At 37.0% G+C, this 25,353-nt stretch overlaps 1 protein-coding gene across 4 annotated transcripts in view; it reads left to right on the top strand.

The window, feature by feature from the left end:
• Window positions 1–25,353, top strand: part of LOC126377240 (complexin) — a 450,369-nt gene that overhangs the window by 152,287 nt on the left and 272,729 nt on the right. The window contains exon 1 of one of the 4 annotated variants that reach the window (XM_050024954.1): window positions 22,772–22,792. The exons of the other annotated variants lie outside the window; for them this stretch is intronic. The gene's annotated coding sequence lies outside the window, so the exon portion shown is untranslated. Of the gene's footprint in view, window positions 1–22,771; window positions 22,793–25,353 lie in introns of those variants that run through there. 4 annotated transcript variants of the gene reach the window in all.

Raw genomic sequence — 25,353 nt, 5'->3', positions numbered from 1 at the left:
TGAAATGCTAAAAGATAAGATATTTAAAAGACTTCTGAAAAGTTGGCTAATAAGTACAGAATTTTATAACTTAAATGAGTATTTTAACAACAATAATAATATATATTAAATTGAATAATGTACCTATTCTTAATTTTGTTATAAAATATTTCCTATTGCATGATTTCTTCTGTAATATTGTACGTTCGACATGGAAAAACTGTTGAAAAATAATAATAATATTACGACCTTGTACTTTACACAGTTTCACAATAAATGATCCTTATTCTTATTTAATTTGAATAGAGTAGGCATTGTAATCTCCGATACCGCAGATGATCGAGGATTCGCTCTTTTTAAGTAGTTGAGATTTGTCAAAAACAAAAACGTATACCTATATAACTAAATGATTACTACCCTCACCGGAAGATACCTTCGTCCGCAATCCATTAATTTCAGTCGAGCCCACAACCTAAAACGGCTATCTGGGTAATGAAGAGTTATATCCTGCGAGTGCAGCTGTGCCCCAGTGTTGTTTAGTTTTAAGAGTGTGGTGGCTTTAAAAGGTGTTCGGTATAACGGCCTCCGTGGTCCAGTGGTTTGAGCGTTGGACTCACGATCCGGAGGCCCCGGGTTCGAATCCCGGTGGGGGTCACAAAAATCACTTTGTGATCCCTAGTTTGGTTAGAACATTACAGGCCGATCACCTAATTGTCCGAAAGTAAGATGATCCGTGCTTCGGAAGACATGTTAAGCGGTTGGTCCTGGTTACTATTTACTGGTGTAAGTGAGTAATCGTTACATGCATGAGCCATGTCAGGGGCCTTTGGCGGCTCAATCATGCGGCTGACACCAGGGTTGATGAGGTTGGTATTCCACCTCACAACCCACACGATAAGAAGAAGGTATCACTTAGAATACGTACAATTAATTATTCATCATCATCAACTCCCTAGCATTATTCCGTTTTCACAAGGTCCGTTCACCTAACCTGATAATTTGACAGGTCCGGTTTTTTACAGAAGCCACTGTCTGTCTGACCTTCCAACCTGCGAAGGGACCTAACCTAACCAACCCAATACAAGTTAGGCCACATACCTCCGAAAATGCATTTCTCGGCAATAAATTATTTATAAATAAGCATAAACAGCTACATTTAAAAATGTCTCAATACTGGACAAATAAAAGCTTCATAAAACAAAAATATAATATTTAGTATTCCAAAAAAAATTAAAATGTTTTCGAGATAATTTTATTATTTTTTTAGAGGAGTTTACGACATTATTTACGTAATCACAATAACTAAACAATATAAGCTACCACAAATAAATGTAAAACATTTCATAACATTTGTTATTTGAATCATAATGTAATATCTCCATAACCCAAATAAAGGATAATTCCCACAATAATAATCCTTAAAAATCTAAACAGATCAAAACAAATGTTAATAACAGGAAATGGAACGGAACGTCAAAAGGAAACATCTAAAGGAATGTTCAAAAGCTCATGTGTTTAAAGTAAGGATGAAAATAAAAACAAAAATAAAGAAAAAAGAACAATCAACAATGGCAGGAAAATGAAAAGACCGCGAGAATCCAATAACAGCGTACGCTGAAACTTGAACGCTGTTGAACAGAATTTGAGGTCGATAGTCAAGTAAAACGAAAAAGTATGATTAGGGTTGCCGTCCTAACGAGTGGTTGGTAAAGAAAGGGTTTATAAGTAAACTGCTCGGAAGTATTTGAATTTGGAACAGAAAAGAATACATTTTTCGGTATTCGATTTTTATAAAAATGGGGGACTCTCATAATTTTAGTAAGAACGGAATGTTTTTCTAAATTCAAAAATATTTCTTACGATGTCTTCGAGGAAGTTGTTTTAAATAATAATAATCAATTTATAGTACGTTTTAGATTCATAAGGTTATTTTGTATTTTTTATTTAACTTTACTTTTCAACAATAATGAGCCTGAGAAAAGAATATAATTTTTTTATTTTGTATTTATTCATTGATAAACCTTTTTTTCGCAAATGCAAATTTTATTATACGCCGTACATCCTGGATAGAAAGCAAGCTCACAAACATCCGCCTTAGTACATAAGAATACAAAAAATACCTATCCATTACTTAATTTGAATGCAAATGAAGTGACTGAATGGCAAAATGTAGGTCAACTTAGAATTACTTACTTACCGCGCGCCTGTTATATGTATACGTAATGTCGGTAAGGGAGACATCATACGGAAGGTACCACAGCCAACGCATTAATCAATATATTCAACTGCATTCAGCAAGTGTATTTTGCTTTTATTTTATTTTATCTTACACAAACAAGCACAAGTATACACACACACACACACACACACACACACACACACACACACACACACACACACACACACACACACACACACACACACACACGCACACAACAAACACACTTTTACTTCACAAGTTGCAATTAGTCTTAAACTAGCCTACTAACTTACCACATTTAAGTAAAAAGCTATATTCAACCTGCGGCCCTAGGCCTCTGAGATTGGCCCACCTAGATTTATAAATCTGTGTAATTTGTGTAAAAATCACGTCTAAATCTACTATTATTTTTTTTTTATTGTTAAATTGGTAAGTACAATTTTATTTCTTACAATATTAACCCGCCAAACTTTTACGTTTGATGGATTGTGACTATCTTGTCTAATTATTTGTTTACTCCTAAATATTAGTATAGGTTGAGTACTGCTGCGTTTATAGCTACGGATAAGTTTACATTAGTAATACCTTAAGTAGGTAACTACTAATTTACCCCATCGTTATTATTCATTGTGTTTTTTTTTTACATTAAATTACATCTAATACATCTGGTTTAGTTCATTAGTGTATCTAAATCATTCATTAATTATATAAATAAGGATAGAAACAAGCGAGTCATTCCCGACACAAGTCTTTTTAGTACTTAATGGGAAGACTAATTCACAATTTGTTATGTTGATTTGGAAAATATACTATTTTTTTTTAATAAGCACATTACACATATTAATTATGATCTAGTGCTTATATATTTTACAGAATAGATGTTCATATAACACAACGTACGACTCGGGTTTTGTGCGTTTGTTATGAATTCTACTTGATTTTTTTCTCCGTACAAAACACTGACATTAACATCGTGATGAAACCCACATTCCCGATTCCCGACGCTTGCCTCTCACTTTCAGGTCACAGGTTCGAATCCAGCATAGGCCTAAACCAATGAATGATTGTCGAATTTGTCTTCGAACTCATGTTTGGATCATGCATCGGAGGTATGTGACCATTTGACCAACCTGTATTGGGTGATCACATACCTCCTGTATTGGGTGAGATGACAAAACAATGACATCACAAATATTTGCTTACCTTGCTCGGCCAAGTGGACCTGTGAGACCCATCTGAAACAAATACACAGTAAGTCACAACAAATTCCAACTTGACATTATCATTGTAAAATGTGTTTTACACAGAACTAAATAATGAGCAATGCTGATTACCATTCACCATGTTTCAAGACACCGGACTTTGTAACAGTTTCGCTCTTCAAAATAACAAATTGGGGTAGTCAGAGGCACATCTATCGCAAGACGAACTAAGTACCCACACCTCACCGAGGTTTCCGTTAGACCAACGTGATAGGCGATGAGTCATACCACTATTTATATTGGTCGAGCCAACTGTGTTAGCGAAAACTGCACATTATATCCTCGTAAGGCCCGGATTTCCAGACACAATAGTTAAACAATGGGATTTGGATTTTAAAAGGACTTTGGGCCTTACGACCATATACAATAATAACTCATTTTTGCAACTCCGGTTCCGGTGTTCAAACCGTGTTTCCCCGTTTAACAAGCAACATCGAAAACTCTCATAAAATGTAAATGAAACCTCGACAAGATTTATGTTACAACTAGAACCTTTCACCGAAAACCGATAATAAAACACGTGAGCTATATCGCTTCTTCTATTGAGGATGTATACCATATTATAGGGTGAATTTCAACAAGTCTCATTTTTTATCATTTCGGTGAGATTTTTTATTTCAACTTTTCTTCACATTTGATGACAAATAAAACTTTAACTTATTTTAAATTATGTGCGTGAGTGGGCATCAAATACGATCGAAACTTACTGAGATATTTAAAATTGAATTTTTATGAATCCACTGAAATGATAAGTACCCACTGAAATGATTATAAATGTACACTGAAATGAATTTAACCCACCGAAATGATACAGTTAAGAAAAATATTGTAAATTATACAAAATCATTTAGCAGAACTTTGCACTACCGTTCTCAGCCAAGACAAGTTTTTTTTGGTTTTTGCAATTCACCCTATAATGTAATGTGTGCGTAATGAATCGTTTAGATCTACAATGCAGATTATATGTCATGAATTTTATCAGATCGGTGCACGTAAGCATTTTAGCTTTTTCATTATCTAATGAGGCCAAGATGCTGTACATTTTGGTCAAGCGAAGGCTTGAAATTGAGATGTGAGTGAACACCTGCATCTGGGTTTCAAGGCTTGTTTTATTTTTTCTCTATGAGGCTGTATTGAGCGGCATTGTCACTATTGAGACAAAGCTCATTAAATAAAGATTAAAAAAAACTTATCAAAATCTTAATACGTGCTCGCTGGTTTAGAGTACTCTTTGCTTGGTTTTTCATTTGAAAATATTTAAATAAATGACGTCACAATGCATATTTTAATTCTCCATCATTTTACAACCCTAGCTCAGGGACATTCAGACGAAAGCTCGTCGTCAGCTCAATTGCAACGTGACAAAGGATTGTAAGCTCTACGCTCAGCACCGAAGACGTATTTCAATGGAACGTGGATCAATATGGCGCAGGATTGTGAACATCGCACTAACTTACAGCCACAAACTGTGCGGATAGGATTTGCGCGGATTTTTATCCGACAACGGCGAAACGTAGGGTAATGACTTATGCGGGCTATGTATGTATATATATTATCATCTGTTTTAAAGCAACTTATGTGTCAGGTCACATTACCAACTTTCGCAGGAATGTGGGTTTTGTCAATGTTTTCCTTCACTGCTGAGCACCTATGTTCATAATTCATATTTGAATCATCTACTAAGACTAATTAGTAGACATTTATGACTAATAAATAAGAAGAAATTTATAATTCAAACATTTTCGTAAACGATTGGTTTGGTTCCCTGTGGAGGAGTAAAATGTACGTTATAATAAAATAATAAATAACAATAATATATATGTATCGTTTCATCGTAGTGTCATGGGTTCGAATACCGGCTTGGGTTCGAAACTGAATTCAACTTTATGAATTTGATTTCATACTTAGATAATAGATAATTGTTATCACATGGTTTCCAGGATTTGAGCCCGGTTAATGGCAGTAGGCTTACCCCTTATCACATGGGACTTAAACACAGCTGGCGGGGAATAGGTGTACTATACATTTCTGCCTACCCCTTTGGGTATACAAGCGTGATGCTGTGTTATAAAACTTATGAAATAAAACCAAGCTTTGGATATAATAGAATCAATAAAACAAATAGAACCGGCGAATCAGCAGTGACTGTTGGAAGTAGAATAATATACCACTCTATGACGTCGTAACGTTCTTAAATGCAATTGGAAGCTATCTCAGTTTGTAACTCTATCATTCTCGGTTCATTGCGAGAAATATGACGTGGCTAGCAAGTTCTGAGGTTGTGACTCAGCTCAGTAGCGAAGAAATTGCTAGAATGTTCTACATTGCTTCTAATTTTATATTAAAGTACAACAGTAATTTTATTGTCCGTTAAATGTTCTTTTTGAGTCTCATTATAGAAATCTCATCATAGAAATATGTGGTATTATTTGTAACAGCATAACAGGTCTAGTGGTTAGAACGTTAGGCTCACGATCTGGAGGTCCGGGTACAATTCCCGATGGGGACATTATCGAAATCACTTTGTGACAGTCTTTTGTTTGCTAGTCTCTGTTTACCCCGGTAGGAAATAGGTGTGAGTTTATGTATATTATGTTATATGTATATGATTATTTATGATTTTTAACAGGACCTGTCAAATCTCCAGGTTAGTTAATTGAGCCCAGTGACTACAAGAAAATTCTTATTATACGTTATACGTATTTGCGAAAGACATGAAAACGCCACAACGTATTCAGGTCAAAATAAATAATGTATATTCTGTACAGCGAGAGCGATATTGATATATATCATATTATATAAAGATTCACTGTCGATAAACCTTCAATAAGCCCTCGATATATTCCGAAGTCATCCCCATAAGGAAGTCGCTCATAATTCCAGTCTTCAAATACCTCCCCGTCCCATCCACAGATTACAGGAACCCGGTAAATCATCACTTTTGTCATCCCAATCTCATCCCGTTTCATCCCGATAACCCCAACCTATCCATATTTCATCCCTTCTCATCCCAAGTATCTTGTCAATGTTTACTTTAGTTATTCTACATTTATTTTCGAAGGTCAGAGGATCAGAAGAGCTCAGGTTTCAATAAGATCTTGATGTTACGACAAAATATTTTGTGTTTATACAAACAGTTGCGAGGGTAATAGAAAATTGAGTCATTGTGCAATTTTAACACCTCTGTGGTCTAGTGGTTAGAGCGATTAGCTCACGATCCGGAGGTTCGGGTTCGATTCTCGATGGGAACATTGTCGAAATTACTTTGTGAGACTGTCCTTTGTTTAGTAAGGACTTTGCAGGCTTGAATCACCAGATCGTCCGAAAAAGTAAGATGATTCCGTGCTTCGCAGTGGAGCAGCGTGGTATGCTTCATGTACCCCCTCCGGTTGATTGAGGGGAGGCCTGTGCCCAGCAGTGGGACGTATATGGGCTGTTTATGTTATGTTATGTGTGCAATTTTTGTTGCCTTGACGGTGATGAAGAAGAAATTGCTGTTTAGCAATAAGGTCGGTGTCTTGCTGGCTGTGCAATTACCAGACGCTTTGTTTGGTGGCGCGATATATGTCTATCCTCAAATAGAATCAAATCAATTATTATTTAGTTTAATGCGTTATGGGTATTGTGTTTTATTGGTTTGTGATTTGTTAATTGACTTTCTCTTGTTACTTTTTTATTATAAATATTGTAATTAGGACTTGCTGGCGTTGTGGGATAGTTGTCTGTAAAGCGCATGATTTTTTTGTAATAAATTAATTTAAAAAAAATATTTGTGTCACGCACGTTTTGTATATTCAAACCGAGAATTATATACTTAAGTATTTGACACAAAATATGAAACCGGAACAGTCCTGCAGAAAACGCATAACAACATCAAAGCAAAAGAATTACTGCTGATAAAAAATCCTAGGAAACTGAAAACCCCTCTCTGGAATGCGCACAAAAGGCTTCATTCCCAGAATAAAGAAGCACGAACCCTTTTCATTGTAAATGAAACGAATGGCTCACATTCCATCACACTTCGCCTTGAAGAAGCGATGTGCGTGTAATTGGAATACAATCTTTTTAACGAATAAAAACATAAATATAAAATGGTTAACTATGGAACCTATACACACACACACAGACACACAAACGCACACCCGTAAACCTAAATAGAGTGGAAACACCCACAAATATTCAAGTTGCAGCCAACCTTGATGACTAAGTCCTGAGATGGATAATAACGAACTCAAATTCAAAAATATCTTTATTCAGTAGGTAACATAGTTACACTTTGAATCGTCAATTTTTACATAACGAACGTCTCATCCGCCTAAAACTACTGCAGCTTCTCACAACCTGTATAGCCGGGGAAAAGAAGCTGCAAGAAAAACCTCGGCACAGGGCCCTAGACGTTCTTTAAAAAAATAAGTTAAAAATAAAATATTGTTATACAACTGAGTAATTTAGCTCCCTAATATCAGTTCTCAGACAGTTAATCCCATGCATTCATATCTTCTAAATAATCACTAACCTTATGATAACCTTTTTTGTAAAGTTTTTGTTTAACTACTGTCTTAAAACAGTTGAAAGGCAAACTCTGAATCATATAATACCCGCAATGGAGCAGGGTGATGGGTCATTATTACGTAATCATATCTAACCTACAATAGATAAATAAATAAATAAATAAATAGCAAAATTAAAAACCTTTTATATTCATTAAAGATATGTATCGACTACAAACCGTAATAGTGGAAGGACGGTTGACTCCCACTGTGAACGCAGCGCAGGTTCGTAATTAATGTCGAATCCTAAATTATTATCGCGCGCTCCGCGGTAAAGGAAAACATTGTAAAAGACCCCAGATACCCGAGAAATACGTTTCGGTATACCTAACCTGTATTGGGTTGGTTTTCCTTTCGCGGGTTGGCAGGTCAGACAGGCAATCGCTTTTGTAAAAAAACCGGTCCTGTCAAATCTTCAGGTTTGTTGTGACTACGGGATACCAATAGGGAGATGATGTTACTTATTGACTACAATTATAATCTTTACACTTCGAAAGAAACGAATAAAAATATCTCCACTAACCTTAGACCACGTATCACTTGGCCAGAAAACCAACTCCATACAGTCATGCACAACACAACAGCGGTAGTTAAGTTCTTTAATGATCACAGAGTTCACAATATAAGCACAACACAAAGTACACAACACTATCGAGAGTGTGACATGTTCACACTAAACCACCAACATAACGCAAAAGGAAGACAAAACGTTCGTCCTCGAACGCGTCCGACAATGAACTGACCGCCACATAACAATTGACGGTAGTTTGATAAAAGAAATATGACGACAACTTTTCGTAGAAAATAAAAATACACTTCTTTGCACTAAAATAAAAGGCAATAATTACAAAGGACTCTTAACTAGGTACGTGGAAAATGGTGGCCTTATCGCTTAAAGCGATTTTTTACAGAAAGATAACAATACGTAGAAATTGAAAGATTGCGGGTACAAACTATAAGTACAACTTTCCAATAAATACATGTACCTACTTACCTGATAATAATAAACCTACCTACCTAATAATATATCTTACTCACCTTATATCTTACCTACCAAAACTAAAAAAAAAGTATTAACTGTTACCGTTCAAGCAAACTGTGTTTTTGAGGCTGGTCTCTGGAGAAATAATAGTGTAATATAATATAAAAAAGTATACTTAAGCATGAAAACATTTGACAATACACCTAATCTGTAATTTAATTTGTGGACTGGTTTTCCCTACAGATTGAAAGGTCAGCTTCTACGAAAAACGGACCTGCCAACAAGCTTACGTTACGTCACGATAGACAGACCCTGAAATAAGACAGGGATAAACGCTAGGGATATGATTCGGCTCATGATTCTGAGTTATTAATATCAAGTGGAATTTTCCATCGCAAAATTCATACATTTTCTTTTTATTCCATTCTTTTGCGTTGATATATTCCACTTGATATTAACTCTGAATCACCTCCCTCAGTATTAGTTACGGTGTCACTAACACCCTGAATGTACCTTCTGAACCGAAACAATATAGAGCGTGCTCCACAACGATCCTTTGCGAGAAAAAGGTTTCTAAATAATTGAAAGAGTTTCGGATCTAACAAAGCGTCGGGACCCACAATTTCACGTGTCGCTGCGAATGTACGTAGCTAGAAACTGTTTCAGCTGCTCACACATTCATTGACGGCCTGAATGGGAAACTCCGGCCTTTTTATACAAATACGGACAGCTGTCTACATGTTTTCAAAGTATAACATCTACTAACATTGCATAGAACGTTATGGTTTGAATACTAGCTCGGGTTCTAAACCACTTCGCCTTTATGAGTTTGAATTCATGTTTGGAGCATAGATAATTGGTTTCCAGGATTTGTGTCCAGTTCAATAGTATTCAGTTCAGTGGTATTGCCATTGCAATAGGCTCGCCTCATATTACATGGGGCTTAAACATAGCCGCCGAAGAGTAAGTTCGCAGTTACGAAAAATACTATTTTAGTTTAAAAATCAACTACTTGGCCGCGACCCCATCTCCACAAACATTGGCACACAGCATGTTTCTTTCCTACTAACCTGTTTTTGTCTGGGTAAAGCGATCTACATAGTATTAAATTTCATCTAAATTGGTTCAGCAAACAGTTAAAACGGTTACCTTTGTATGTATACATGGTGTTAGTGAATACTGAGGGCGATTATTCAGTTCATGATTCTGAGTTGATATCAAGTGGAGTTGCCTGTTGGAAAATTCATGAAAATTTTACTGTTCTTTTTAATTATTTTCAGTTCCATACTTTTGCGACGGAAAATTCCAATTGATATCAACTCAGAAGTATGGTCTGGATCACCCACAAGTTTTTGTTACGATGTCACTAACACCCTGTATAATATTATTATGGATTTATTCTGCTTTCCATCTTAACTTTGTGAGTTTATGTCAATTCCTTGTCATAACGGTATAAGTTTATAGTTTGCGAGACAAGCGAGCGAGACGTGGTCTGAGGTTCGATTCTCTTTGTTACGAGTAACAACATAGGAACTATGTTATAGCTTGGTGTTAGGACTGTTTGTGTACTTATGACTGCAAGTTATCTTCTGATTCCACTCCACTGGGATCACGAGCTGGTGTTTGGGTTACTATTGAGCCGCCAAGGGCCCTATTATTAGGGAAAATAGTTTTGATAAGATTGAATGAAGCGAGTGTGATGTAACATCATCATCATTAAACCTCATGCATCTTTTCCAGATGATTACATTGTGTAGGATGTGTCAGGATCGCAGTAATTGGGTCTTGTACTAGGTTTAAAATAACATAACATAAACAGCCTATATACGTCCCACTGCTGGGCACAGGCCTCCCCTCAATCAACCGAAGGGGGGTAGGTTCAAGATAAATTATGAAATTCTGGTTACTTGATAATAATATTTTCTTTTTTCTATTTCACTTATTTGTCAATTTTAATCAAGAAAAACGTAGTAATAAGTCCGACAGTTTTTCTATGACGTCACAAAATTACACTAGTATTTCATAAAAAATCCGTAGTAATTCCGTGTTTTGACGTTTAGTGAAAAGTAACTAAACTAGCCTATCCCGTGGTCTCTACCTACCTGATAGGTGTTAGTATCTATTAACATCGTAGTCGATATATAACAGAAAATCGGCCTCCGTGGTCCGGTGGTTGAGCGTTGGGCTCACGAAGGTCCCGGGTTCGAATCCCGGTGCGGACATATCACAAAAATCACTTTGTGTTCCCTAGTTTGGTTAGGACATTACAGGCAGATTACCTGATTGCCCGAAAGTAAGTCGATCCGTGCTTCGGAAGGCACGTTAAGCCGTTGGTCCCGGTTACTAATAATAATAATAATAATAAAAACACTTTATTGCACACAAATACACAAAACATTTACAGGATAAACTTATTCTAAGGTGGGCAAAGGCGGCCTTATCGCTAAGAGCGATCTCTTCCAGACAACCTTCGGCAAAGGATATGGTACATTTGTACAGCTGCAGTGTAGCGCGCAAATACGTAAAATAAAACAATAGACACATTTTATATATACATACACAATCTTATATACTAAATATATATATTATACACATACTATAGATATATACATACAATGATACATATACTTAAGTAAAAATAAAATATTAGTTACAGGACGATGATTTAGCCAAGAAAAAATGGTGAAGTTTAGTTTTGAATATAGCTAATGACTTCGAATGCCTGATATCAGCAGGCAAATCATTCCACAAGTGCGTGGACTTTACGGTAAAGGAATCTTTGTAGTATCCAGACCTTGAGAAAGGAGCCTTCAGCACATTGTCCGTCCGCGAACGAAGTTCACGAGAACAGTCGCTACCCAGGAACTGGAAACGTTCCTTACTACTTAGTTGGTTGGTTGGTTACTACTTAGTGATGTAAGTACGTAGTCGTTACATGAGTCATGTCAGGGGCCTTAGGCGGCTCAATAGTAACCCTGACACTAGGGTTGATGAGGTTGGTAATCCACCTCACAACCCACACGATAGAAGAAGAAGTAGAACAGAATAGCAATAGTCGCGTTATATAGGTATAGTTTTCTCTTTGTATTTGTATAGACAGCGATCGTCGCAAGTCGAACAAAGAACGGTATCTACAGATGCGATCTTCATTCAAGTTTAACTATGTCGTTTATACAACGCTACTGCTTTAGAGAAACTAGCACTGCAAGTGGATGTGAAATCGTATAATCTTCTACTTGATAGTGGGTAAACCGTATTTTTTCCACAAATAATTTTGCCCATACAAAGTGTGTTTTTTATTTTGCCGTGTACCCTGATGTTTTGATTGGATGTTGCGTGAAAACAAAAAAAAAGACAAAACGAGGAATTGGTTTTGTGGGGTTTATATTGTACCAATAATTTCTGTATTTTTATGAAAAATAAACATTGTACTTACTTAATTAAAAAAAAACCGTTAACGAGGTATATGTAGAAATACACTGGCGATCCTTACGTCAGGATGGCCGGTGTATGAAACATTTAAATTAGCACTCAAAACTTTTAAGTACTTACATATTTTCATTGTCTAAGTAACATTTCCGTATAATTTCTGTACAATCTTTCTGTATATATTTCATAAAGATATGCGATAAAAGTTCAAGGTGATTGGTAACTTCACGCATTCCGCCAAGCACTTTCCTTACAACATCCAAAAACGACTCATGTAATAAGACCTCCATGAATATAAACGTCATCGTAATAAGAATTTAATTTAGAACAACATATACAAGTGCAGACACGGTTTGTGTTCAAGAGGCATCCAATTTCCTATGAAGATATTGTGCATTTTCACTCCCGACACTTCGGAAAGTTTGAGTTTGAAAAGTTTGCTTCAAAGGTGTCTTCACAGAAATCGTAGACACCTGTGTGAAATAACATTAAAGCTTAAATTCTTTATACATTAAAAGTTTACCTAATATTTTTTACGTATCTATACATTTTTACTTATCAATAAATCAGGATCAGTTAATCTCTAGTTATTAAAAAATGTATTCCCTCATTGATTTAAAAAATATGTTGCTGTTGCAGTTTCTTGACATTTCTTCTCCTCAGCCACAACACCTTCTGAAATGACGTAAATTTAAAAATGTTACATTGACCTTCAACAAGTTTATCCATGATAATCACGCTGAATAAAGATTCTGATTTCTGATTTTAGAATAAGGATCGAATGGAATATGATAGTCTGTGCTTACCCCGGTGGGAAGCACTCGCAGACCTGAGTTTATGTATGTGTATTACCGCGAAAGTAACTCTGTCTGTCTACTACGTTTTTTAAGGGAAACTTCGAGAACACAATTACTTCAATTACTTCTTTTAGTTGTGATTCAAGTGCAATAAAGAGTTTTTGTATTGTATTGTTTATTTCTAATACGCGCAGGGAAGCAAGGACCTCGTAGTTTAAGATGTACTGTAGTCGCTCTTATAGTTTAAACTACTTAATCGATTGTACTTGGGGTATTTTTATCACGGAAATCATATCAACAAGGACTAAAAGCTAATCGTCAAATCTAGTGAAAACAAAATTTGACTCTGAAATTGTCTCCGTGGTCCAGTGGTTGAGTTTTGAACTCACGAGCCGCAGGTCTTGGATTTAAATCCCGGTTCAGACATATCACAAAATAACACTTTGTGATCCCTAGTTAGGTTCGGACAATGCAGGCTGGTCACGCGATTGTCTGGTAGTAAGATGGCCCGAGCTTCGGAGGCACTTTACTTAAGTAAGTATGTAGTCGTTAAATGAGCAATGTCAGGGGCCTTTGGCGGCTCAATAGTAAACCTGATATTAGGGTTGATGAGGTCGGTCACTGCTCTCACAACACACACGAGTCACACACACACAACTCCAGCGGTGAAAGTTAATATTTTTTTTTTGTTTTCTTTATTTACTAACATAAACAGCCTATATGTATACGTCCCACTGCTGGTCACATGCCTCCCCTCAATCAATCGGAGGGGGTTTTTCCTTTATTTCTGTTTTTTTTTAATATTTTTTTTTGGATTATATAATATACATGTTTCTAATATTTGTAGCTACTTAACTTAGTAACGTATTAGAATAATTTAAATGATTTCCAAGGGTTGGGGCCTGGTGCGTGATGACCTGATGAGCCAGCTCCCTTAAAATACACTTGTATTGTATCACTATGTTAGCGTGCTAAGATTTTTTTTGTTTTGTGTTTTAAGTGGAGAAAACCTTTTATTATTAATGAATATATTTTTACAAAATATTCAAATGTTCCGCCAAAACAACGGCCTTAAACTTTCTTGTTACTCGATTCGATTTGTCTAAGCCAATACGAGTTTAACAATGTATTTATGTAAATAGATGTAATTATAAGGGACAGTATGCGGACAGAAACCGGCATAAGGATTGTTGTTTTCTAACTCAAATAAATACAATTAAGTGTAATTTGTTTAAATCACTAGACGGATTTACATAATTTAGGTATACTGTAAATCTTTTTTAACAATTCTTCGTCTAAAAAAGCCGGACCGTGAGAATTCCCAACCCTGAATTCTTCTTAGCTTCTTATTTTTGAATGTAACTAATTGGAAGTATTCCTTTTTTTTCTTTTTTTAATTATTAGGCAGTTTATTATTTTGGTGGGTATCACATATGGGCTAGAAGAATGTAGGACCAGTCTAGATATGGGAACCAAACAAAAGGAACCAGCTTCGTCCTTATTTGCGTAACACTCCGGGCGATGTAGATAGCTGACAACTGTCTTCATATCGACACGCGGATACTGGGAGCAGTATCTCTAGAAATGCCTACTGTCGCTGAAGAAGCACAGCAGCGTAAAGCAGTACACAAGGAACACTTGGTCCACCATCCTAATCCTTTAGCCAACTCCCTCCTATCCTCTTGGGACATAAAAAGACTGAAACGTGCGAATGTACTTACAGACTAATGGACAATGCAGTGCTGGCTGTATAGTTCAAAACAGTGAAAATAACAGAACAAATCTGATAATAGTCTAGCGACTGATGGCAGATAACAAGGGAAAAAAAAAGAAAGATATAGGAACCAAACAAAAGGAACCAGCTTCGTCAATATTTGCGTAACACTCCGGGCGATGTAGATAGCTGATAACTGTCTTCATATCCGACACGCGGATACTGGGAGCAGTATCTCCGCTACTGTAGACATTCAATTTCCGACTTAGCAGTCACGCAGATATTGAAAGTTCCCACCTAATATTGTCAGCTGTGAAGCGGCCTCCGTGGTCTAGTTGTTAGAAGGTTGGGCTTCCGATTTGGAGGTCCGGGTTTGATTACCGGTCGGGACATTACAAAAAACATTTTGTAATACTGCGGTTATAAGTATTAATAAAGATCGTGATTTCATTTGATTCATGGTCTGAATCACCTCGTTGTCCAAAAATTAAGAGTATTCAGTGCTTCGGAAGGCTCGTTAAGCTATTGATGCTATAAAATTAATGATGTTTTCCTTCACCGCTGTCATGTAATCATTTATGATCCAAACATGAATTCGAAAATCATTGGTTTAGACCCGTGCGGGGAATCGAACCTGTGACCTCGCAGTCAACTGGGCTATTATTACTATTATTTATTATTTATTTTGTTAGAATGCACTAACCCGCTATTATTATACTTGTACAAAATTTTCCTTACCCAAAGGTTGCCTGGAAGAAATTGCTGCATGAGCAATAAGGCCGCCTGTTGTGCTTTTCTGTATATGTTGTCCTTATCTCTGTATTTTGTGTCCATTGTGATCAATAAAGTATTTTATCTATCTATCTATCTGGGCTACCTCGGCTCCCGTAACATAATAACAGTCATAAGCGTGTTGATCTAAAATTATTCCACCTTCACACCAAGTATACTTCAACAGAGTTCTAAACAATACGAAGCCAAAGTTTTAACGTATCAACCTACCCCCCAGTCAAACAGAAATCAATAGCAGGAATTTGAATTCAAATGAATTCCACAGTCAGTGTTTGAATCGGCTGAAACTTGAATATACGCATTCAAGTAAAGTTGTCGGCAGTCGAACGGCGAGTTAGAGGGAAACTTGTAGCCTAGACTTGTTCTAGTACTAGGTATTATCTATTCTGTTCCTAGACGGTGTGGTAGCTACTTGTGATTTATTTGTTAACTCTCGGAGGGTTATTCTGCTAGTGCTCTTTGTTTGTTGCCTTTGCATTTATCCGGGTGAGAGCCTTCAGCGCTCCCCATTTGCCTGGCCAAGTAGTTAATGCCATCTGCGGCAAATGTACAATAAGTCACGTCAAAAAAAAAGCAGTTATAAATAACTAGTGACCCCTAAACCAAGAAGAGCTTACAAGGAACAGATTAAAGAGAAGGCGAACGTCGTGTCTTATAAGGAAGTGAAGGAATTGTCCTTTGATAGACAAGAATGCAGAATGCTACACCGACAAGAGCGTGGCTCTTAAATTAGTGAAGAGTGACCCTAGATGACTTCGAATGGGTCATGTATTATGTGATTTTGTAGTTGATAGCTTTAAAATATTTTTCCATATAAATCTTAAACCCGTGTTTTTACGTAGTTTATCAGTGATAATAACGTTGAATAAATGATTCTGATTTCTGATTTGAGTGTATGACTGTGTGTGTGCTTGTGAATTGTAAAATGTATTGTACGTGGAATTGAAAAGTTCCAATTTTAATATTACAAATACCTCGTCAGGAATGAACTGAAAAAAAAAAAACAACAAATTGAATGTAAGGGGCGTAACATATTCACTATATCTATTCCACTCTCGACCGAGAGATGGTATTTATTCATCAGCCCACACGGCCTATAGACTATGCCTCTGAATGAAACATGCATTATTCCATCGCCCTAACTCTACACGTTGTATCTCCATTGATGTATTGACATTGGTTTCACAGTTCTGTCTATTCGTAGTATATATGAAGCGTTTGATGTTTGCCTTTTAGATTTTAATGATTGAATCCTTCGAAAGACAGATCATTGTCGATAAAAAAACCTAATCGTCTGGTATTTAATTGTGTCTGCAGTAGTGCAGCGTGGTGGAGTATGCTCCATACCTCCTCCGGTTGATTGAGAGGAGGCCTGTATCCAGCAGTGGGACGTATATAGGCTGTTTATGTATTGTGTATTTAGAAATGGGGGGCGTAATGATAATTATTGTCTTCTCCTTTCCATCTTTTCATTGTATACTGTCTCCCTTTATAGTGAAAACAACGTAAGCGAATTTTTGGGTGAATATCAAAATGTGTCAAGTTTGGTGGCGATCTGTCATATAATTTTTTCGTGAAAATTGGGGAAATTGGGAAAAATGGGAATTGAAAAATTCCTTTTTCATGTCCGAACCGAGGATCCTTTTGGATCTTTTTCATGTCGGAACCCAATTTTTCACGAAAAAATAAGATGAAATTTCGCCACCAAACTTGAAATTTTGAGATTCACCCTTTTGATGTCATATTCTGATTTATTTATTTACTACTTATATAAAGTATTCTAGTATCTCAGGACTGACATCTCTATAGGTGACTCACTGACAGATTATTGAGTCAAAGCTACTCACAACTCGCTCTAATCATGTATGATATTCCATTTCACACAAACTCAATAGTAGAGCTCAAACTAAACACAAGCTTTACACCACCGCCTTTGTAAACGAAGCATAGAAGCGGGTATCAAATGGAAGTGTTTGTGTATTGAGTCAAGGGAGTCGCGATCGTGTCACTGAGTTTGAATAGGTTGTTGTGAATAGGTTCCACCTGAAATACCGGGTCAAATGCGGTCTTTATGTAGCGCGAGGTATCCACCATAGTTTTGGGTAGATAGTGGTCTCTGTGTGTTATTACGTCACTCGCGCAAATCAATACAAAGCATAAAGAAGTCAGCCTATCATATAAATAGGAGTATACAAATTATGTCCGTTTGAATGTACTGGTTGTAACGGCCTCTATAGTCCAATGGTTGAGCGTTGGGCTCGCGATCCGGAGGCCCCGGTGGGGACATATCACAAAAATCACTTTGTGATCCCTAGTTTGGTTAGGACATTACAGACTGGTCACCTGATTGTCCGAAAATAAGACCATCCGTGCTTCGGAAGGCACGTCAAGCCATTGGTCCCGGTTACTACTTACTGATGAAAGTTCGTAGTCGTTACATGAGTCATGTCAGGGGCCTTTAGCGGTTCAATAGTAACTCTGACACCAGGGATAATCCACCTCACAACCCACACGATAGAAGAAGAATTGGGCTGGTTTTCCCTTCGCGGGTTGGAAGGTTAGACAGGCAGTCGCTTCTTAAGACCGGATCTGTCAAATCTTCAGGTTAGGTAAGCGGGCCCTGTGAAAAACAGGATAATGCTGTTGAGATGATGGATGTACGGGCTAATGAGCCGTGGTAATCTATCTAGTTGGAAGAACGCATGACTCTCATTATACGGTTGCAGGTTCGAATCCTTACTTGACCATTATAGACGGCGATACCGCTCACAACCTATCACGTTTGTCTAATAAAAACCTCGGTGAGGTGTGGGAACTTAGTTTATCTTACAATGAATGTACCTCTGACTACCCTATTGGGATATAGTTATATTATGTTTATGTTATGTGCTAGCTCTTCAAAGATTTTAGTCGATTCTAGAATGCATTTTGTCACTCTTTCCTCCCGTTAGTTGTCGTATCCAATATCTCGACAAAGTTGCAGGGTCGTTAGCAGAGAGGCACGCGCTAAGATATCCGAGTTACGTGTCCCTCCCTGCCCCTCTCTAACAGTGCCACGTCGAGATTGGATTCCTTTCCTTAACTTTTTATGTTTTCGACACTGGTTCCGAGCCTATAGTTTCGAAAGTGGGCGAAAGGAATCCTCCTTTGCTTTATTTGCATCAGGAGTTAATAAAAGTTCTCAAAAATACGATCTTCTATTTATAATAAAAGTAAGAGTCAGTTTAAGGTACCCACCTTATACAGTCATGAGCAATATAATGTACCCACTTTAGGACTCTGTCGCACTAACATATTTAAAACACATAATAACGTGTTCTTACCGCGTTTAAAATGGGGATATTTCGACACTGTTGCAAGTGCCATGATCACGGGATGACTGATGAGATTGGAGTGGAGTAGGTAGATCCATAATTTTCTACTGGAACATAAAACCTACCAACTGTTGAACTAACCAACCAACCAACCAACCATGAATCCTATGCGAATAAAGGATTTGATTTGATTTTGATTTTTTAGGTCACGTACCTCTGTAAAGCATTTCCCGTGAATGTGGGTTTCCATCACCGCTGAGCACGTTATAATCTATGATCCAAACATGAATTCGAAAACAAATTCGAATATCATTGGTTTACGCCGGAGGATTGGAACCTGTAACATCATAGTGATAGTCAACAGCTATTCCAAATGGGTTATCGTGGCTCAACTCAAATTTGTGGGCTATATTAAAAATCACACATACTTACATACATAAACTCACGCCTATTTTCCGTCAGGGTAAGCAGAGACTTTGGGATTCCATTTGCTTCGATTCTGACATATTTCTCTCGCTTCCTCCACATTCAACAATCGTTTCAGACACGCACGCCGTTTAAGAGTAGATCGTACTGAACCTTTTCTAATGACATATCAATCAGAATATATATCACCATAATTATTAAAAATCATGCATTTAAAAATCATCCGCACCCCTTCACTGACTTTGTTTTATTCATGGATATATTTTAGTGTTTCCCGCGTCTGTTCGCGGGTTACAACCGCTTTGTTTCAACAACTCCCGTTTAAAAAGTAATACTTTGTGTTGTAAAAATGTGACGGTTGTGGTCGAGTGAGGTTGGATTGTGTTATGATAATGGCGGTGTGGAAGCTGGCTTTATGCTGACTGAGAGAAAATAAATAACAGTAGAATTTTTGTAGCTTGTGTAAAGTTGAAAAAGCCGTACATACAGATGGTTGCTGCTAAGTACGACTCGCCTGCGCTGAAACACTTCTACAATAAGTCACGTTAAAAAAAAAGCTGAAACATTTCATGGGGGTTTTAGTGAGGCAGTCGTGATTGGTTGTGTCTAGTGTGCCAACCGATTATCTAAATATAAAAAACCGACTATATAAAAAAGAAAAATCAGTCAGTAATAAAAAAATATATTACTACTTACATAGATTCTATTTTTTTTTGTAACTAACAAGTAGTCCAGTACACACCATCTAATTTTACTATTTTTTTTTGGTTGACTTTGCCCCAAAGCGCAAGGCAAAGGGAACTATGCCCATACAGCCATGTCTTATGTAATTTTTCTCTCTTGGTGATGATTAATGAAATGAGAATAGTTGATGACGATGAATGATGAAACTTAAGCCCCCACTTTCAGATCAGACTCCTACTCCAAACCCCAAACGAATTAACTTGAAAGTCCACATACGAGTTGTGAAGCGGCTTCACGACACGAAGTGATAATAGATAGGTTACTTACACTTTATTTATTTAATATTCCGATATAATAACACTTTCGTAAAAGTTTTCCAACACCCAAACACCACTTCGTTTTAATTATTTAGATTATTCAATGAAGAAAGTGACCGGTTCGTTCCCGTTCCTCCGACAGCCCACGCCAAATGGGTTGCATATCATCGAGATGTTATTTTATTCTCCCGAGTTATTCATTCATTTTAAAATTAACAGTTTTTAATCATCCGTCCCTTTCCTTTATCGTAAAGATGATGATGCTTTTTTGTTTTTATAGCAGTCACCCGTTTTATTCTATATTCTCATACCATACAAATCGGAAGGGGCGCGTCACAGGGACTGTAATCTGGAACCTGACTTCTAGTACGGCTTTGAAATAGATTACTATAGGCGCCATCCCACTCGCGTCAGACAGAGTACTGCGGGGCGGAAGGCAATAGGGAAACCACTGCCCTATTTTTCCCTAAAAAGTAGCATGGAGAAAGCTACACCGACAAGAGCGTGGCTCTTAAATTAATGATGAACTTACAAATCCATAAACTAAAAACAAGACTAACCTACCATCTTTTTTTTTAAGTGACTTATTGTAGATTTGCCGCAGATGGCATTAACTACTTAGCCGGAGAAATGGGGAGCGCTGAAGGCTCTCACCCGGTACAACGTTTAAGACAACAGGCCTGAGGGTGCCCAGTTGGGCGCGAACCGAAGCTCAGGGCGTCGTCTGAGAGGAAAAATATTAGAAAGAATCAATCGACCCAACTGGGTCGATAGCAATAAGCGCTGAATGAGGGAAATCGTCGATCACGCCGGCGGGGTCGGTATCGGGGTCCTGAAGTGTTTGGTGTCGCGAGCTGATTGGCTGCCTCTATGGCTAGAGTAATCGGGTCGTCGGGATCGTATATTACGTCCTTCGGACGCCGATACTTTTCAGTACCAAGCGGAATGTACTCGGAAGACCTACCATCTGCATAATACCACAGAATAAATAACAGCACAAGTAGATAATACTTGCATCCATCAACTTATTTCATTTCAAACCCATCAGCAGTTGCAGCATTGTTCTTTTGTTTCTCTCATTCTCGTATCGAGTTAGAGTTGTTTGTTTGAAATGTTGATATTGAAAATGTTGCGCGAAGTATTCTCGCTGGAAATATGGTGTGTTGTTGTGATGGATTTATGTATGGATGTGTTGCAAATTTATCTACCTGTCTCTTTCTACCGAAATACGGCTCATCATAATTTATGAGCCAAGCTCTGGTGTAGTATTCTCCATTCTTGTCTATCAAACGATTTCGAACGATTTATGAATTGGGAGGAAGCAAGAGAAGTGTGTCAAGATGGAAGCTAATGGTTTTCCATAGTCTCTGTTTATGTATGTATGTTATCAATCAAAGGCCAATTATTTCACTTCCTTATAAGACACGACGTTCGCCTTCTCTTCAAGCTCTTCTTGGTTTTCCCTTCCTCTCTTTCCTTCTATCTACCCTTCTATAGTGTAATAGCTAACTGTGATTTGTGTTTGGTTGTCTGTTCAAGCCTACTGGCTTCAATCAAACGTAGCATGGAACTCAGAAATCAGAATCATTTAATGAAAGTAATTAACATAGATAAACTTGTTGAAGGTCAATGTAACATTTTTGAATTTACGTCATTTCGCAAGGTGTTATGGCTGAGGAGAAGAAATGACAAGAAACTGCAACAGCAACACATCTTTTAAATCAATGAGGGTACATTAAAAGTTATTTAATAACTAGAGGAACACATTCAATACCAGAATTTTTTATAATTTAGGTAATTATTAATCTTATAATAAGCTTTTTTACATAAAGCTTCACATGAGCTTTAAATTTATTTACTGACAAATTTAAAATATTATCTGCTATTTTATTGTAAAAACGTATACAAAACCCCAAAAGAGATGAATTTAATTAACTTAATCTAGAATTTTGAATAGCACTGGTTTATCATTCCTCGCGCGATATTTGAACCCAACGAATTGGTTTATTTATCGGGGGCTCCGTGCTACGACTACAAGACCGTGCAACTCCGTATGTCCACTCGATGTCGCGACACCGTACTATGGATATATTGACTTGAAAACTTTTAGAAATACCTAAACTGTGCGTCTCCCTAATATTACACAAGTATAAATAAATTAATAATTTAATAATTTTAATAATTTAATAATAATAATAATAATTTAATAATTTTATTGCCAAAAAAGTAGTATTAGAATGAGATTTAAACTTTGTCTTCGAGTATTGTAAAGTTTTTTTTTCTATGTTGCAGGTAATTGGGGGTTTAGTCGGCGAGTACGTTGATTTGGGAAGAGGATTTCTTAAGGTATTATGATTGTATCCATCGCAAGATGAACAAAGTATCCACGGTTCACCAAGCTTTCTGTTAGACCAGTGATCACACTTGAGGATCACCTCAGTGAATCAAATCAAATCAATCAAATCATATATACTTTATTGCACAGAACTAAATTTCAACAATCAGACATAACCAAATCAAATCAAATCAAATCAAATCAATTTATTTGCGAGAACACATAGATACAATAAAGGTGGTAAAATAATTTAAATAACAATGTTGTGATGTGTTCGGCCTGCATGCAGGCGTACAAATATACATAAGAAAATAAAAAATAAAGAAATGGTACATTGAAAGAAAATTATTGAAAATATACTTATTATTAAAAAATTACAAAATTTATTTATTTTTATGTTCAAAATATTCCTTCAAATTATAGTAACATTTGTCCATAAGCCATTTCGTTAAGTTATTCTTGAACTTGTTTCCAGTTAGTATTTTCAATTCATTTGGCAGATTATTATATAATTCAATGTACATATTATTAACAAATGAATACAGTACAATTTGGGCGGCCTTATTGCTCTAGAGCAATTTCTTTCAGACAACCACCAAAAGGAAACAAATATTTACAAACAAGTTGGATGCAGGATGGTTCAACAAAAAATAAATACCTAAAAGTAAAACTAAAGTTATATAATAAATACTCTATACTTTACGTACATATATTAATCATCATCAACAACCCATTTTTTTTTTTTTATTTAAACTTATACAAACTTATAAACTAAAAACAATAGATCACATCAATAAACCCCAAAAGGGTTAAGGGCAAACGTCCCCACTGCTGGGGCACGGGCCTTCCCTATGGATGGTTAGGGAGATCGGGCCTTAAACCACCACGCGGGCCCAGTGCGGATTGATGGTTATTAACGACTGCTAATGCAGCCGGGACCAACGGCTTAACGTGCCTTCCGAAACACGGAGGAGCTCGAGATGATTTTTTTTGTGGTCACCCATCCTATGACCTGCCATTGCGAAAGTTGCTTAACTTCAACAATCGCAGACCGAGCGCGTTTACCGCTGCGCCACCGAGCTCCTCATATATTAATAAAAATACTCAATAAAATATAATCCATAGTTTACCTGAATAAACTTTTTTATTATTATTATTAGTTACTAAAAATATACCTAACCATAATCTAAGGAAAGTATAATAATAAATAATAGAGTATACGCACATATACAAAACAAGTATTGAAATATATAAAATACATAAAAGCAGCAAAACAGCTCGCAACTGTTTTTTGAAGCTCTGAAGAGAGTTAGCGACTCTGATGGAAGCAGGTAAAGAGTTCCATAAGGTGAATTGTAGCGTGGAATAACTGTCTCTTCAATAGTGAGTATTATGAACGTATATAATTATATAAAAATAAGAATAAAAAAAAATATAATCATTAATGTATATTTACCAGTCATGTATAATATCGCGTGTATAGATCCCACATAAATCCACTAATAATGGTCCTACGAATAAATTTATTATTTATTCGTGGTAATGGTCTATGCTATCTTCCGACTATGTCGGGGATTATCAAAATAAAATTATGGATCCGTAGCACTGCTACGTCGTAACACTAACTGCAACGTAGCAATGAATCGCGCAGCGTAGCAAAATTCAAATTCTATTTCCGAAACTATTTCAACTTAAGTCCCTCTGACGTCACTATTTCTTGTCACAGTCCTCAAGTACATTAAAGTACTACTTCACCGCTCACCTACTACCATTAAATACCACTTACCTTCTCAGAATAGTGTCGAAACCCCCATTAAACTCCGTCAAACGCATCTAAAGAGGCGACAGAAGGGAACAGGAGGGAAAGAGAGGGAACAAGAGGCGGGAGGGTAAATGCACCTGTTATCGCCCTAATGCACTCGCGTTTGACGGACGAGGTAGATGGTACATTCGTCGCCTTTCGGCTGTTAGGTCACAAGTTGGTAAAGTGCTTATAAGTGGAGGTAAGTATGTGAGTGCAGGTCAAGGCTTGCCAGTTTGATATACGTGTAGTTACCTATCTACCTAGTCAAATAATATACTTTGTCGAAACGTACACGAATACACGTGGTGAAACGTCGTAATTTTCGTGTGTTAAAGACAGAGATTGGCTGGAAATAAGCTGAACCGTTTGTCTGTCTTGTGTTAGTCAAATTGTTTTGACCCCGCCGGCGTGGTCGACGATTTCCCTCAATCAGCGCTTATCGCTATCGGCCCACTAGGGCCGATTAATTCTTTCAAATAATTTTCTTCTCAGACGACGCCCTGAGCTGAGGTTCGCGCTCAACTGGGCACCCTCAGGTCTGTTGTCTTAAACGTTGTACCGGGTGAGAGCCTTCAGCGCTCCCCATTTGTCCGGCCAAGTAGTTAATGCCATTTGTCAAAAAAAATGTTTTTATATGTGTGTGTCTTCTATATGTGTATGTGTTTATAAACATATCATCATTATCCCGTTTTTCACAAGGTCCGCTTACCTAAGCTGAAGATTTGACAGGTCCGGTTTTTTTACAGAAGCGACTGCCTTTCTGACCTA

The sequence above is a fragment of the Pectinophora gossypiella genome, chromosome 22, assembly GCF_024362695.1.
Source record: "Pectinophora gossypiella chromosome 22, ilPecGoss1.1, whole genome shotgun sequence".
In the NCBI taxonomy this organism is placed as follows: Eukaryota; Metazoa; Arthropoda; class Insecta; order Lepidoptera; family Gelechiidae; genus Pectinophora; species Pectinophora gossypiella.
This window is presented reverse-complemented; position numbering and strand designations above follow the sequence as displayed.